Source organism: Myxine glutinosa, chromosome 8, assembly GCF_964187855.1.
Source record: "Myxine glutinosa chromosome 8, kmMyxGlut1.1, whole genome shotgun sequence".
NCBI lineage: Eukaryota > Metazoa > Chordata > Myxini > Myxiniformes > Myxinidae > Myxine > Myxine glutinosa.
This window is the reverse complement of record NC_136268.1, coordinates 55,676,139-55,691,800: the sequence shown is the minus strand read 5'-3', so window position 1 is coordinate 55,691,800 and position 15,662 is coordinate 55,676,139. Positions and strand designations below refer to the sequence as shown.

The 15,662-nt window shown below is 48.5% G+C and overlaps 1 protein-coding gene and 1 long non-coding RNA gene across 5 annotated transcripts in view; one reads left to right on the top strand and one right to left on the bottom strand.

Annotated features, from left to right (window-relative positions):
- The window catches only part of LOC137432510 (netrin receptor UNC5B-a), a 430,308-nt gene that overhangs the window by 279,686 nt on the left and 134,960 nt on the right, over positions 1-15,662 (bottom strand). The window lies entirely within an intron of this gene.
- On the top strand, positions 11,820-13,442 carry LOC144893278 (uncharacterized). Its single transcript, XR_013624310.1, has 2 exons — positions 11,820-12,972; positions 13,005-13,442. It is a non-coding gene; the product is annotated as an uncharacterized LOC144893278 (long non-coding RNA).

The window sequence follows — 15,662 nt, the reverse complement described above, 5'->3', positions numbered from 1 at the left end:
TCAATCCCTGTGTAAGTCAGTCTTGTTCCGTTTGTCTGTGGTCTGTCTGGGATAGATAAGATTGTGTCTAAGTGCCTATCTCTTCTGTGCTTTACCTCTTACCTTGTAATCTACCCCTTTTCTCCACCACCAATTATATCCTCCTCCGGAGGTCTTGATAACTGTACCCCTTGTGTCGTTTCATTTATCCCAGCCGTTGTGTCCTTTCCTTCATTGATTTAGCATAGCGCGATTTGGTCAACGTCGGGTGGAATCGGGTAAACTGTGCGAACACGGCGGCCATTCCGCTCGGCCCATCATAACATCTAAGCCGTGTCCGTAACAATTGGTGTCGGGAAGTGGGATTGGACCCAAAGCGCGCTTCACGCGCTCGAAATTATTAACGGCGAAATTTGATTTTGTTTTACAAAAAAAAAAACCCGAATTTTGAAAGTCGCGCTATGGCAGATCAAGACGGCTGGGTTCCGGTAGAGGAGAGTGAGGCAGGGTCGATCCAGGACCAAATTGAGGGACATGAGGAGAGCGAAGCAGTGAGGGCGGCAGGTTCGCAAAATGGCGTCCTCGCGCACGAGGTTGCGGGCGCGCAAAATGGCGCCTCGCACATGGCTACGGCAGCCGCACCCGCTGCACAAGTGGGAGGGATGGCCCAAATGCAGGCCCTCATGGAGCAATTTATGGCGCAAATGCAGGCGTCCCTCAAACTGCAGAGTGAGCAATTGGGGGTAATGGGGAACCGGATGGATGCTCAGGGTGAGCGATTGGAGGGCCAAATGGGGGTAATGAGGGACGAAGCGAGGGGTACCGGTGAGGGGTTAGACAATGGGATAAAAGAGGTAAAGAATGGGTTAATGGGGGTAGAAAACAGAATGGCCGTTCAGGAGAATCAAATGGAAGGGATGAAAAAGGAGTTAGAGGGGTTAGAAAACAGTATGGAAGGCAAATTGAGGGACATGGGGGACCAAGCGGAAAGGGAAGTTAAACAAATGGGGCAGCAGATAGAGGGGGTCAGAATGGGGGTAGAAACTAAATTGGATGCTCACAGGGAGGAAATGGAGCAGATGAGGGTGGCATCTGGGCAGGAGATGCAAGTGATGGGAGAAGAGATCAGAAGAGGTGTGAGTGAGGAGGTCGGAGGAGTGCGCGAGGAGGTGAGGCACTGTAAGGAGCGCATGGAGAAGGAGGTGAGAAAGGGGACTGTAAAATTGCAAGGTGGTATAGAGGAGTTGACGCTGGAAGTGGAACAGCTGACGGAGGGACAAAAAGAACTAACGGAGCAGGTTCAAAGGAACACTGCGGTACTAGGAGGGTTAAGAGCGACACAAAACGACATAAAAAATGACTTGATAGCGACACAGAGGCAATGTCAGATGGTACATGAGGGACTGACAATGAGGTTGGACGAGGTGACAGAGGTAATGGAGACGAAGGACCGGCAGGTGAGGACGCACATAGAAACGGTCAAGGTGGCCTTAGAGGACGAGCTTGAGGAGACGCACCGGGAAATAAAAGAGGTGAAGCAGAAATTAGAAGAATTGGAAGAAGGGGTGAGCGAAATTAAGAAGCGACGGAGAGGGGATAAGAAAGAGATAAAAGAGGAGGTAAAAGAATTGGTCCAAAGTCTGTGTTCGGATCGTGATGATGTGCTCATTAACCGGATGAGGGATTCGCAGGTGATGGAGGAGAAGCGAAGAGAAAGAGGACCCGGTGTAAGTGGTGACCAATATGGTCGTGCGTATGATGCGCCAGGTGATTTAATGAGCTTGGGGGTCGAGATGGACCCGGGTGTTCGTGAGAGGCCGTTGGTGAAATGTGCGACAGGTCTGGTGTGTGAAAAACGAGGTGTGCGAGAATGTCCGACCATGGGGTGTGTGAGGAAAAAAGTGCGTGCCAAGGAGTGAGGGTGCTGTCGAGAGTGAGTCGGTCGTAGCGCGTGTGCGAGGGAGCACATGGAAGCGCGTAGTGAGGAGTGTTACGGAGGGTGTAAAGGGAGAATGCACGCCTGTGGTGAGTGTTACAGAGGGTGTAACGGGAGAGTGTGCGCGAGAAAGGTGTGTAACGGACGGGTGCATGAGGAAAGAGTGCGCTGGCGAGAGTAAGGGTGAGTGCGCTGTCAAGAGTGGAGGTGAGAGTAGTAAGAGTGACACGGAGCGTGAGTTGGTTGTGACAGGTGAGAAAGGAAGCACACCTGGAATGGTAGAGCGTGTGTGGGAATGCACGCTGGAATTGGTAGTGAGGCACGTGGTTGGGTGTGCGAGTGAAAGCACACCTGTGATTGTCACAGAGGAGGTGACCGAGGAAGGGGCGCGAAGAGGTGTGTTGGTGAGGTGTGCGAACAACGAATGTGTGCCAAAGTGTTCGGTGGTCAGGTGTGTGACCAAGGCTGTGAGTGGAATGAGTGTACCGAGGTGTGTAAGGAAAGGTACGAGGAGCATGGGAACAGCTGGAGGTATGGGCAAGAAAGGGGTAGCGTATGCATGTAAGCATGCAGGTGAGGCATCGACGGTAACCGGGTTAGCGGTTAGAGCGACTTTTAGCCGAATGGGGCCCTCGGTGCGTGCCGGGCTTCGCGTGCCGCGAGAACCAGCGGGGATCCGAGCCACGGCGGGTTCGAAAGGACCGCCGTACGCGATCCACGCTGGGCCTCGCTTTGAACGGCCGCGTCCGTGCTCCACTAGGCGGAGCTGGCAGCCCGATAGGAAGGGTCGTCATGGCGACCACTTTTTGTTGAGGCATTCCGGCAGGTCGAGATCGGGCCATGGGATGGCTCCGTGCCGAGATGGTGCATGGGACCTCGGCCCGGGTAAACCTCCTTCCCTGCACCGAATGCGGGACGTATCCAGCCGCTGGCACCAAACAACCCGCATTCATGGCTTGGCTGTACGAAGCCGAGCTTTAGAAGGGAATTGGCGCACCGAGAGGATCTAATAAGTAGACGGGTGATGAGGTTAGTGTTTTGGACCCAAAATTAGAAAAAAACAAAATTTGATGATTGGCAAAGGATTGGCAGTAATGATTGGCAGAGGATGAGTAGTGATTGGCAAATTTTTGATTTGTTGAAATTTGATGTGCAAAATTGGTAGTGGGAGGTGCCCAATGTGGTGGGATGGCAACTCTGTCATCCCTCACAGTGGGGCAAATGCGCTATAGTTTATGGGGTTGATGGCAGTGAAAACTAGCCCGGGTGGGTTAGGATATTGTGTGTAGGGATCTAGCGAAGATGACATTAGGTAACGTTAAGATTAGTTACTGACTGATACCTGTAGTGGGGACGCAGGTAGTTTAGTGTGGATGATAATGACGAGGGAGCGCAATAGTTTAAAGGGACGACTGGGAAGCGCAAGTTTCAGAGGGGAGTAGTTAGATGAGATGATGCTGTGTGAGAACTGGACAGGTGTGTGGAGCAGTGAGTGTTGTGGATCAGCGCGAATGCGCTTAGGGGAGAGAAGGGTGCAGGCGGCACCAAGTAGGAGTGCACAGGTGTGCAAGTACAGGTGTGTGGAATATATGGAGCAGAGAATGAGTGGTGTGGAGAGAGTTGGAGTAAGTGGTATGGAGTGGTGTGCATGGTGCGAAGGTGTGGATGGGGGAAGAGTGGACCCCTTTTCACGAGTACCCGGGGAGGGTAGTTTAAAGAATAGGTAGAGGGTATAGGTAAATTGTGGTTGGATATTGGCATTTGTGGTGCGGTTGCAGAATGGTATTGTGGATGGCTGCATTAGTGTTGTGGAAATGGCTGGGCGTGTAGCCTGTTAGTGTGTGTAGTTGGTTTGGGCACTCCACCACTGTGAGGATGTTGGCCAGGTGAGGCCGCAGGTGGGCTCTGGGAGCCGTTAGTGTCAGTGGGTGCCTGAGGATCCCGGGTGTGGATCGGGCAGCCCGTGCCAGAGAGGGCACTGAGGGGGTGAGAGTGCGAGAGGGCCTTCCCCAGTTAGTTAGGTTAGGGTGAGGAGCAGGTAAGCTCGGGTGGCAACTACAGTGGTGGAGGTGTGCAGGTGGGTAGACCTGCTGGGAGAGCTACACGTCGCAGCCCAGAAATTGTGCAAGGGCACCGGGAGATGAATCGGGGGAGTGAGACCCCAAATTGAGAAGCACCACAGTTTGGTCAATGGGAATTGGTTTTTAGAACCCATAGTGTAAGTTGGCCAATGGATTGGCAGGGAAAGACCCCGGGTAATGTAAAGTTGTTAAAGTCATTTAGGAAATAGTTAGGATTGATGAACCTGTCGCACCATACGCAGCCACTTACCTGTGGTGATGATGACTCCACACCTGTGTTCCTTTGTTCTGTGTTGCAGGAAGGGAGAATTGCTGTGTGGATTTGTGAGACGCATCACGACGTGGATGAGACATTGGGGTGATTCCATCTCTCCCTCCTTAGGAGGGACTGATGATGAATTGGTGATGGCAAATTTTGATGTTGAGTTGGAGATGGCAAATTTTGATGAGAGTTGGAAATGGCAAATTTGATTGGTTAGGAGGGAGAGAAGACGAATTTGGTTTATGGGAGGAACGGGGAAGACAGTAGGGACGTTTGTTGATGTGTAAAGTAGATGTTTATGGGTAGTGTTGTGTTTTGTGGATACAGTAAGGGGTAAGGGAGGGGCAATGTAGGTTACCTGGTGGGGGGGGGGGCGTACGGTAGGAACGTACCTGTCTCACCTGGTTCCCATGTGCCCCCAGTGTGCATTACCTTATATTGCATGCACTTTTGCGCCCTTACCACCTTACTCACTTGTTTTCTTTTGTCTCCCACCTCCGAGGATCTGGCTTTGGGGCAGAGAGAGAGGAGAGAGAGGTGCTGGCTCCGCAGTTGTGGGCCTGTACTTTCGCTGATTGCTGCCTGGATCGATACACCATATGGACCGCAATTTTGGTGGCCGCCCACAATGGACCGCAGTTCTTTTGCGGGCAAGCACCACCCGGGGATGGACCTCTGGGTCAACGTGGAACCTATGCCATACAGGTGAACCACTTATAGTTGGCCCCCCTGACGGCCACAATTTAGAAATGGACGCGGTTGGCGCCTTTCTTTATTTCTAAAGAAGCCAGAAGGCCAAGTGCACTCCATGAAGGCAAGACCAGCGGCAGAACATCGGCCGGCTGCGACACCACCGGTGACCATGGACACTTGATTGTGCATTTATTACTGAACACTTTATTGGTGCACCGGATGGTGCTGACTGTGTGTATGGGGTGGTGCTTTTGGTGCTTGGATGGGGTGCTCTGCACATTATTAAAGGCCGTAGGGCCACAGAGCACTTGTGGGTTGGTGTATCGATGCTGGCATGCGTGCTCTCTCTATGCATAACATCTGCATGTGTTCCTCAAAGAACAGGGCCTGGATCGTAGTGTAAATATCAGTGTAGTCTTGTGTAAATGATGCTCCCTACCGGCTGTATGTTTAATTTGAGGATTCTTTCCGCGATTCGGTTATCCTGTGGGTGTGTTTCTGTGAGGAGAAGGGTGCAACGTCGCAGGGGGACATATTTACTCATTTGTGAACATCTGTAAAACTGTCGCACTCAGGGTTGAGTTAATAGTAGAGGGAACTACATCTGAGTGCCACACTAAAGTAGGTAAAAATTTATCGGGTCGGGACGCCCCGAGGTAGAGAAGGGTGCAATGTTGCGGATATGGGATTTACATCCATCCATATCCGCTTGTAAATATTCCCCTATTTCCTCATCCTTCCCAACTATCCCCAATCCCCCATTCCCTAGTCCCATTTTCTGTAAACAACACTCTGTATACCCGACCTCCCCCTATTTCCCCCATTAAATGTCGTATCCAGGTCCACCGCATCTCACGTAGACAACTATAGGACATCTTGCTAGTTATTCTTAGTCTATGTCAGTTAAGGACTCGTTTCCATTAATTCTGACTCTTCGTTGCACCAGAATGTGATTGTATGGCACCGTTAGGAAGTTTAGGACCTCCCAATACCTCCCCGCAGCTCTTCCTCACGGTTCAGCAACAACAACAACAACGGCGGCGGCACGGGGAGTGCGCGTCCTCACTCCGGCTTGGTTAGCCGCCATCGAACATGTGCTCGACGGGGTTACCACGTAGGGGCTCGCTGTCAGCTCCTCGTCAAGGGCGGAGCCCGGTAACCCCCGCACCCAATGGGAGCGGCGGACCGGTCCCATCTGGGGCGGAGCCAAGCAGCCGAGGGCGTGTCACTCCCCGTTGAGCATGCGCAGGAAGAGGGAGGTGACTTCAGATGCGCGCTGAGCTTGAAGCAAGAGAGACGCCACCTCCGAGCGCTGCAATACCTCCCCGCATCTCTGGACTGGACCGTGCTTGATTCTGCCCTTGAGCCAAGGTGCACCTTGTGCTATCGACTGCCTGTCCTTCCCTGCCATCAATCCCTGTGTAAGTCAGTCTTGTTCCGTTTGTCTGTGGTCTGTCTGGGATAGATAAGATTGTGTCTAAGTGCCTATCTCTTCTGTGCTTTACCTCTTACCTTGTAATCTACCCCTTTTCTCCACCACCAATTATATCCTCCTCCGGAGGTCTTGAGAACTGTACCCCTTGTGTCGTTTCATTTATCCCAGCCGTTGTGTCCTTTCCTTCATTGATTTAGCATAGCGCGATTTGGTCAACGTCGGGTGGAATCGGGTAAACTGTGCGAACACGGCGGCCATTCCGCTCGGCCCATCATAACATCTAAGCCGTGTCCGTAACAATATATATATATATATATATATATATATATATATATATATATATATATATATATATATATATATATATATACACATATATATATATATACACATATACATATATATACATATACATATATATACATATATATATATATATATATATATATATATGTCAAGTCGTAGATTTGTTATTGCCTAAAGTTCAGTTATAGACGTTGGTTGCTAATGTGTTATGATTTAAATGTTGTTTAAAAATGCTATTTTCATAAAGTTAATAAAAGGTTTTTGCTTCGTTTTAGTTTAAAATGAGGAAAGGCTCGCTTCGGTCGTGCTGGACAATTGTATACGTGTGCTTTTTCGAGGCTAGATAAGGCCGGTCGTAAAATCACGCTCACATGCGCGTGATTTTGTGTAACGCTAGTAGAATGATTAGATTGCAGACATAAACCTATCGTTAAAACCATATATATTTTGTATTAATCACAGCGACGCTTGACTCTGTATAAACATGCTTTGAATTACTCATTTGAACAAACCCATATATTTTATGGCCTTATCGAAGCCAAAGAATGCACCCTCCCTTTAATGAGTTATATTTTCTGTCTCCTCGGAGCCCAGAGAAACATCTGGTCCAAATAAGGGACGGATGACGGTGGGGGCTAGGATGACGGTGAGGGACTCTCGCCAGTCGCTTTGTTCTCTCGGAGATTTTCTGATAAACTTGTCCCTATTTATACGGACTGCGAATCAATGTGCTTCAGGAAGGCTAGACGTGGCATGAAGCTGGTTCTTGCTGTAGATGTCTGTCTCCTCCGGATCTGTATAAGTTGGTTTTTAATAAAGCTGCGTCATTTTCAAACTGTTTGTGGACTTCTTTTGCAAACGAAGAGCCGCTTCTTCACAGATGGTACCAGGAGTGGGGTGCAGCACCGGACGACGGGAAACGGAGCCCGAGGGACAGGAGGAAGGCTGCCTGAGGCCGGCGCCGGCACGTTGATTTGATTAAAGGTGAGAGTTGTTTTATATCAGAGGGCTATTATTCCAAATTCGTACCTTCCTCCCTCGAGCGGGTCCAGTCTCCCTGTCTCCGCGCTGCCTGCACTCGAACAGAAATTGTAAGTAAAGGCTCATTTTAGGCCTCAGAATGACGTGGCTTTGTTAAAGCCAGGATAAACATTAAGGGTAAAGCTAAGAATAGATTTTGCGCAGGATACCAGTAAGGACTTAACAGTAAGCTTAAAGTTACAGTTAGCACCAGGAGGGGAAAATGAGGTCGGACAGCCATATAGGTTGAAGCCAGGTGGCCAAGATTTTTCCAGGAAGGAACAGCCCAGAGACAAGATGGGGTATGCCATTGCATGCCAGGGAACGAAGGGCTGTGGCTAACTTAGAGGGCCATAAGAACATGGCCAGTAAAAGGATTTGCGCAGGATATCGGTAAAGATAACGTTCGATAAGGGTAACGTTATAGTTAACAAGGGAAAGGGGAAAAGTGAGGTCGGACAGCCGTAAAGGTTGAGCCAGGCCGAGAACTTTCCAGGAAGGATCAGCCCAGAGCAATAAGATGGGAAGCAAGCTAATGAAAGAAGGGGAACCCCTTAAGGGAACCCCGGCATCTTTCATGTTTAAGAGGCATCATTTTGCCGCGGTAAGACCAGTAAAGGACTGGGCTGTGTTAACTAAAGATTTAAATAATCCCTGGCCAGAGGAGGGGTCGTTTGCACTTGACAAGTTGGAAGTGTTGTACGGAGCTTTGGATAAGCTAGAAAGGGAAAGGAAACACTTCCCACCCGATTACTGGAAAGTGTATGGCTGGTGGGAAAAGGAAGGAATGAAGCGACTGGCAGCCTCAAGACAGGCTAGCTTGGCAGGGGAAGTACTGAAGCTTCAGGGTCAAAAGAAACAAGCAGACAAGGTTCAGGACAAAACAATTAAGGAGGTAGTTAAGCAAGCAAATCAGCGGCTAATGCCGCTCGTCCATAATCCGGACCAAGACCCCGCGACAGGGGAGGTAGCCACCATGTCTCTACCCCCCCAAGCCCTGAGCCCTGTCCCCGGGCTACAGGCGCCACCTCTCCCACCCCCGCCCCTGTTCCCCCAGGGGTTAGACCCCCAGAAAACTAGACCAGCCGCCCCTCAGGTTCACCTTAGCCCGGGCAATCCTTTTAGAGGACAAGAAATTAATGGGGCGGACAGCGGGTTCGTGGCCCCAGAGGGGCCAGGAGAACTGTACCCCTCATTGGAAGGGTGCACGGAATCAGAGAACCCACAACCTGCAATTGGGATGTGTCCTTTAAAAACAATAGGACTGAACAGGGGGGCACCCATTAACATCAGGATACCCTGGAGGGAATCAGATTTGGCGTCTATGCAGGAGCGGGTGAGAACCCTGCTGGCTGAACATCCCGGTCAGATACCGGAATTTATGCGGTTGTGGATACAAAATACAGGCGCAGATTGGCGGGACGTCTGCCACATGGGAGAGGCTGTATTGCCAGCGCGGGTGTGGGACCAGGCCAAAGTACACGCACGCTGGCCGAATGTAGCACCAACCCCGGCCCAGACCCTCGACGATTGGGGGGCCCTGGTCGACCTGTTGTTGGCCGGGGTACACATCGCACTAAGGCTAACCGACCAATTAGATGAAGCGGCCGAGCAGTGGGACATGGGCGACGATAAGAAGGCCGATGTAAAGGACGACATGTTGCAAATGCTTGCCCAGGAATCCATAAGGGCCCCCTCCCCAAAATTGGAACCCACAAGGGCCCCCTCCCCAAAACTGGAACATACAAGGGCCCCCTCCACAGCCGCAGAATTGGGCCGTGCAAAAGGACCCCCCACCCCCCCCCCCCAAGACCTGAGCTCAGTCCCGGGGCTCTAGGCAACACCCCAACACCCCCCGCCCTGCCTTCCCTTTTTCACCTCAACCCACCCCGTCCAACCCGTCCCAAAAATCCTTTTCCTTGAATGAGAGACGTAACATGAATGAGGAATGAATGTATATTGGGATGTTAATTGACGTGTGTATCTGGCCAATGTATTTGTCTGTATGACATATGCAAAGCAGAGGGTTTCGGTGTGAAGCTTTGTAAGTGGTCTACTTGACATTCCCTAGCGACTATCCGAGGGAACAGGTGAGGTCCTGAACTGAGTCCGGATTTTCATCTGTTTGGGAGTGTTGGGATTCGTGTGGAGGCACGAGGGTGCGCGCCAGGACGGGGGGCGGCGTGGCGTCGTCGCGTTGAGATGGTTGTGCCAGGTCGATCGGCGATCTCTGAATTTAAATCGGATTCTTGTCGTGTGTGTTGTGAAATTAACGTCTATCCGAGAATCCTGGCGATGTTCGTTTAATTAAAGTGTGGTACAAACCTGTGTTTCCGCCGTGCGGCTCCGTGGAAGTTTGGGTAGAGTTATTGTGCGTTCGGGCAGGAGCCGAGCGAACCGCGAGTCACGTGTGTGCTGAATGGGGGGCTCTCGGTTTTGGGCAGTTGTCGTTGTAATTGTTGTTGTCAGGATGGGAAATAAGAGCAGTTGTTGTTGAGTTTGTTGAATTGGGTTCAGAGCATGAGATTTGCTCAGAGTGCCGGCGATAACTCGCCCACTCTCAGAGGAGGATGTGTGCCCAAATGCATTGTGGGTCATTTCGACTTTGCTGGATGTCGGACGTTCAGTTTCAACTGTCGGTATGTGGTGTGGCTTGTGCCAAGGTGTGGGCGCGAGGAGGATGTGGTTGTGTTTGTTTGTCTGTGGAGTTATACGGTTGTTGGATTCGTAGAAGCTAGCATTTTGCGATGTGGAGCCACGATAGTGGTCGTTTGTCTGTCCGGATGTGGAGTTCCTGCAAGGAACGGGAATGTCGCCGGACTTGTATTAGTTGTGGAATGAGAACTGGTACCACCTTTCTCCGTTTGAAGTTTGACCTTTTAAAGTTCATTTGACCTTTGTTCGAGATTTGTAAGAGAAAGAGGTCGGAGATAATTCACTAACCTTGGAAGAACGACAGGCTGTCAGTCTACTGGAGGTTGATTTAACGGCAGGATATATAGGACTTAAATCTGGAGAATATCGGGACATTATATTGTGGGTTAAAACTGAAATCACGTACGTAATTAGTGAACAGAGAATATCGAGTTCTGTTTGTCGTTGTAATTGTCGTTGATGTCCCGATTCAGGGGTCTCAAGAAATAAACAGACTTCCGGTGCCGACCGGAAGCGTCAGGTACAGTACGCTTGAGTTTAATTTAACCGGGCCGAGCACAGTGACGTGTGTGACCGAGCAATGGGGATAGTCATGGTAAATGGAGGACAATTGGGAAGATGCAAAGAGATGCAAGTAACATGAATTAAGTTGTGGTATCAAGAGGTGGGTGCTGTATATTGGTATATTGGTACACCAAGTAAGTATATTGTGGTTATTATAACTCGCTGATTATAGGGGGCGCCGGGCGCACCAAGTACAGATCGGGTTGCATGGTGGAGCAGGCGCAGGGTGGAACACCCCGTGTGGTTGGAGGTTGAAATGCAGTGAACATGCCCGATTTTGGCTTTGCGAGGCTCCGGATAGAAATTGGCATTTCGATGCTGTGGATTATATTGTGCCTGCCTGGAAAGGTGATGTCCTGTGCTGGGGCTGGCGACATGCCTCTGTTATTTGTCTGTCTGTCGGTCTGATTGTAAGTCTTTGGTACTGGGAGGGCTAATTGAGTGCTTAGGCGTCATTGTTCCATGGAGGCAGGTACTGTGAGTCACAAAATGTAAATGTAACACAGAGAGATGGACAGGACAACAATGGAGTTTATATGGACGGGTTTGGGGCAGTTTCAATCTGACGATTACAGAGTGCTTTGTTCTGTTCACGAAACATGTAAAATTCATGGAGTTGAAGTGGTTTGCAAGAAGGTAGCAGAGTCAGTACTGGGATGCAACCTCGTCCAGGGGTTTTGGTCCAGCCTGCAAGGAGTCCAGGGGCTTGTTTCAGGGCTGGGTCGCCAAAAATGGGATGCTGTGCCCATCTGGATGTAAAATTATCCATCAAGGACGGGGAATGATGTGCAGTGTGATTGGGTAAGAGGTAAAGGCCATAAAACACCAACCCCATGAGGAACGAAATAAATGGAGACGTCGACAATGGGGTCAGAAGTGGTAGTTGGGATCACATGATGGTTGGGATTGAAGAACAACCTACTGGGATTTCATGATGGGCAACAGTGTATGAGTGAGTAATTGTGATCTGTTTAAGTGTAAGAGGCGGTGGAGAAGAAAGGGGTGATGAAAAGTTATTTGTTTTAGTGTGAAGTAGGTTGGTTGCTTATTTGTCACAGTAAGATGAGAGTTGTGTTTTTAAGCTTGGTCTTTGAATGAATTGTTGCTTGGAATGTGTTGATTGGAAAAGTGATTTCTGATCGCTGATCCGATCTGGTTTTGAATTGTTTGATTTAATTTTGAGTTGATTGGAGGTAATAAGGATTTGTGTCGATTTCTTGATTTGAGTTGATCTGGAAACAAAGACAGATGGGATTAATGTGTATATCAGGAACATTTTGGAAAAGAAATATGGATATATGACATTACTAAAATATAACCAAGCAATTGAGAGTTCTTGGGTTAATGGGATATAAATAAATGCATCTACAAGTTGATGGTTTATAAAAAATTTAGTTCTGGATGATACTTAAACGATGAACAATGTTGGCAATATACAAAGAATGTGACTTGTTTTTTGGGGGGAAAACATGTGGTTTAAAAATGGTTGGCTAAGTTTTAAAGATGGAGATGTTTCGCAGAACTCTTATGATTATTTATATGAGTGGTGGACTATTCCATGGCGAAGCATTTTTCAGTTTATTGAAAGTTGGATTTTGTAAAATAATGGTTTAATATAACCACAGTAGAAAATAATATACAGATTTGGGACATTTTGTAAACTTTCGAATAATGAGAAGATTCATAAAATTCATAAAAGGTGGATACTGGGAAACCATCGATGTTGGGGGCAAAGTTATGGGTGGATTTGGTGAGTGGTTTTGGGCAAACGAAGATTAATTTAGATTTATCATAGTTAAGTTCGAGGAAGTTGATTTGAAGCCAGAATTTTATTTGGATGCCAGAAAGGAGAAAGGAGATGCTGAAAGCCAGAAAGGAGATGCTGTTGTCTACTCTGAATGACAGGTGGTGGTATCCAGGGCGCTGAGGAGTTTGTTCACGTTGTAAAGTTTGTTTATTTATTTGTTTATTTAGTTTGTTTATTGTAGAGAAGAGTGCTTTTGGGATTCCAGAGCCAGAGTGGATAATTTGAGAGTAGTAGGTGGAGTAGAGGACATCTTTGCAGTGCTGTAGGTGGTCCTTGTAGGCTTGGGAGTGAACTGATTTGGGTTTAATAGGCACAAGCTGGTCTAAACAGGGTGAGGAGGATGGTGTGATTGATGATGTCAAAGGAGGCGTTGAGGTGAGGAGGATGAAAATGTTGAGGTTGCCGGCGTCAGAGGAGAGAGAAGGTCGCTGGTGACTTTGAGGAGAGCAGTTTCAGTACTGTGGCTGGAGCAGAATCCGGATTGGGATGTTTCATACAGGTTATTGGCAGAGTGGTGATGTTTGAGTTGAGTGGCCACAGCACGTTCCAAAACTTTTGACAGAAAGGGTAGGTTGGAGATGGGTCTGAAGTTATTTAGGGTGTCAGGGTTTAGTCCAGGGTTTTTCCAGAATGGGGGTGAAGTTTCACGAGTTTTTGGGGAAATCGGTATGTGAAGCTGGATTAAGTTGGAACTGCTTGATGAGCCATGGAGATGGATTGGGTTTTGTTGTTGGTTGTCTGGGGGTTCGGTTGTTGCATTGCCAAAGGTTTCTGTGTGGTGGACACACTCGTTGGCTGTTGTCTTGTGTGACGTGGATGGAGATGTATGTGGCTGTGTGTGGTTGCCTGGAGTCGGGAAGGCGGCTACAGTGGTTGATATTGGTTGTGGATTGTCCGGGGTGCTTCGATTTGCATAGGGGGTGAAGATTGGGATATTACATTATTTTGAGTAAGTATTGGCATGAGTAATTACATAAGTAATTATGAGTTATTATGAGTATTAGTTATGAGTAAGTGATTATTACCTTCGCAAAAGCGGAAGGTTATGTTTTGATCGCTGTGTATTTATTTGTATGTCTGTGTGTGTGTGTGTGTGTATGTGTATGTTATTCGCATAACTCAAAAGGTATTCAACCGATTCGCATGAAATTTGGTGGGATGATAGGTTATTATCCGGGAACCATTTGATTAGATTTTGGAATCGATCGGGTCAAAGGTCAAGGTCAAGGTCATGAAAAGGTCATGAAAAGGTCATGGATGTGATTACAATATCAAACTTTTGGCGGGATAGAATGGTTTAATTTGAAACAAATCTTCCCGCATGACAACGTAGGTGTGGCTTTGCTACACAGATCTTGTAGTCTTTTATTTTGGCAACAAAAGTAGCTGCGGCGAAGGTATGCGCTCTACCGAGTGCCCGTTCTAGTTTTAGTAAAGTTACATGTTTCGCTGTGTTGTGGATCTGGGGACAAGCTAGTTTGATGGGTACCCTGGGGTCTTCGGCGTGTCTATGTGTTTGGCTGTCTGTTACACCGGACTCTTGAATGGGTTTTCATGAGACGAATTTCAGACATAACAGTGAGAATCTATTTTGAGCGAATCACAGTGGGTGAGGAAAACATTGTGTGTGACCAGACACCAGAACTGACCAGAATTGAAATTGGAAGTAGACCAGGTTATTTCTATTATTTGTTTATTCGTGAAAATAAATAAATAATTGGGGGGGCACATGTTATTTGGGTTCAGTCCTTCCTGACGTTGAGATACTGGATGAGCTAGACCCAAAGTCCTTGGACAGGCGTTATAAGAGGTCAGTCATGAACGAAGATGGAACCACTAAACTACACGGGAGCCTATGGGAAAAGGTGTTCGGTTTCTTCTTCCCAGGAGCGGGCACAGTCATGGATAGTTTCCGGATAGATAAATTGGCTTTGGCCCTAGAAAAGGTGGCAAACGACACCGCTACGGCTCATGACATACTATTGGATACGGTGATTCACATGCGTACAATGGTGATGCAGAATCGGGTGGCTTTGGACATGCTCTTGGCAGAGAAAGGAGGGGTATGCGGAATTATAGAGGGAAAATGTTGCACTTACATACCCGATCCATCTGAAGGAGTGTCAGCCGCAATAGTGAGACTAAGGGAAACTAGCCACGCCCTGACGATCGATCGGATCGCGCGCGAAAATTCTTATACATTTAGCTGGCTCACTGACTGGTTCCGGGGATGGACGGGCACCATAGTGAAGTGGTTATTGACCGCACTGGCTGTGATAATCGGGGTAGTAATTTGGGGGGCACTAATGAAATCTCTAGTCCTCCTCTGTATGAGAAAGTATTTTACAGGATGGAAAGTGAAGAAGCCGCCGACAACGACTATGGCTCTGACCACAGAGGCCGTCGACCTGAACGGGTCCTTCAACAAGGCAGTTGCGACCAACGCTCCAGAAAATTGTATTGAATTTTGTGACGACTGTGATACTTGTGTGGATCCCATGTGGGAACTGGCTGCTGCCTGTATGGATGTTTGTGATGACTGTGATACTTGTGCTGAAAACCCCTTGCGTGTACTGGCTAACGCCTCTTATGTATTACAAGCTGACAGCTGCACGCCCCCTTCCGACCCAACTATGGATCTGATTGCGACACTGGGTCTGGCGGTCGAGGGACCCGACGCGGATGTCCTAGACCCGCAAGCCGACCAGGCGCCCATGGGAGACTTTGACATAAAGGAAGTCCCTCTCTTTTCTCCAAATGTTTTAAGTTCAAATGCTTCAAGTGAATCGGATTTTTACGCTCTGTACCCTGATCAGGAAATTGAGACACAAGATACTGACGACATTTTGTATTCCCCAGAACAGCAGCACGTGAGGGACCTCATGGGCATGACCGTTGATTAACTTCGAAGATCTGCAAGGACT